Genomic DNA, 1,500 nt, shown 5'->3' on the forward strand with positions numbered 1-1,500 from the left:
TTCCAAACAGCAGTAAATGCTACAAAAGCATTACAGCGGAGTATTGAGCTAGAATCGGGCTATGAGAAGCATCACTTCTTATTGAATGCTCAGGGCAGGTGATTCTGAGAAGCGGCCACTTTAGTTCATACTTGAGTCATGAGAAGATGCCTGGTCCTGTGTGAAGATCAAGAAGGAAGAATGTTCCAACAGAGTGATCAGTGGCAGCAAAGGAGCTGGCCTTGGGAATGATTAAGGACTACTGAAAAAAAAAATCCTGGGATGAGGGTAAAGCTTTACCAGCACAGGTAGGACAGTAACTGTCAGGATAAATTGTTGGCATTTTAACCCAAATGTGATGAAAATCCACTGGAAAATTCCAAAAATAGCGAGTGGCACGATCTGAGTTGCATGCATTTCAAAAGTTGCACAGATATTAAATAGCAGAGCTGGAATTTGAACCCAAGAAAGCCTTGGCTCGATAAGTAAAGGAAATATCATTTAGGGATATATTCTTTGGGGATTTTAGCAGGGCAACCATGTAGACACTGGAGAAAGCAATGGCACCCCCCTCCAGTACTCTTGCCTGGAAAATCCCACGGGCAGAAGAGCCTGGTAGGCTGCAGTCCAGGGGGTCGCTAAGAGTCGGACATGACTGAGCGACTTCACTTTCCCTTTTCACTTTCATGCATTGGAGAAGGAAATGGCAACCCACTCCAGTGTTTTTGCCTGGAGAAGCCCAGGGACGGGGGAGCCTGGTAGGCTGCCGTCTACGGGGTCGCCCAAGAGTCGGACACGACTGAAGCGACTTAGCAGCAGCAGCAGCATGTAGTCACAACCTGAACTACCAACCGAACCTGGTGAACTTGTTTCTTTGCTTATTGAAAAGTGAAGTCGCTCAGGCGTGTCCGACTCTTTGCGACCCCATGGACAGTAGCCTACCAGGCTTCTCCATCCATGGGATTTTCCAGGCAAAAATACTGGAGTGGGCTGCTATTTCCTTCTCCAGGGGATCTTCCCAACCCAGGGATCGAACCCGGGTTTTCTGCATTACAGACAGACGCTTTACCGTCTGAGCCACCAGGGAAGCTTATTGAAGGCATTGGTCAAAGTTTATGGAAGCTTCTTGGTTTTGATTCCATAGAGGACACAGGGTATTCTGAAGCTGCTATCAGCACGTTACCTTAATGAGAAGTGTTTATTTTTATTACTATCTAACTCCTTTTAGAACGGAGAAGGCAATGGCACCCCACTCCAGTACTCTTGCCTGGAAAATCCCATGGACGGAGGAGCCTGGTAGGCTTCAGTCCATGGGGTCGCTAAGAGTCGGACACGACTGAGCAACTTCACTTTCACTTTTCCCTTTTACTTTTCCCTTTCACGCACTGGAGAAGGAAATGGCGGCCCACTCCAATATTCTTGCCTGGAGAATCCCGGGGACGGTGGAGCCTGGTGGGCTGACGTCTAAGGGGTCGCACAGAGTCGGACACGACTGAAGCAACTTAGCAGCAGCAGCAACTC

The 1,500-nt window shown here is 48.4% G+C and overlaps 1 non-coding gene across 1 annotated transcript; it reads right to left on the minus strand.

Moving 5' to 3' along the window:
- Positions 1 to 994: 994 nt before the first annotated feature.
- Positions 995 to 1,066, minus strand: TRNAY-GUA (transfer RNA tyrosine (anticodon GUA)). The gene has a single exon. It is a non-coding gene; the product is annotated as a tRNA-Tyr (tRNA).
- Positions 1,067 to 1,500: the final 434 nt, after the last annotated feature.

This window comes from Giraffa tippelskirchi, chromosome 3 (genome assembly GCF_054371585.1).
Source record: "Giraffa tippelskirchi isolate mGirTip1 chromosome 3, T2T-mGirTip1v1.2.pri, whole genome shotgun sequence".
NCBI lineage: Eukaryota > Metazoa > Chordata > Mammalia > Artiodactyla > Giraffidae > Giraffa > Giraffa tippelskirchi.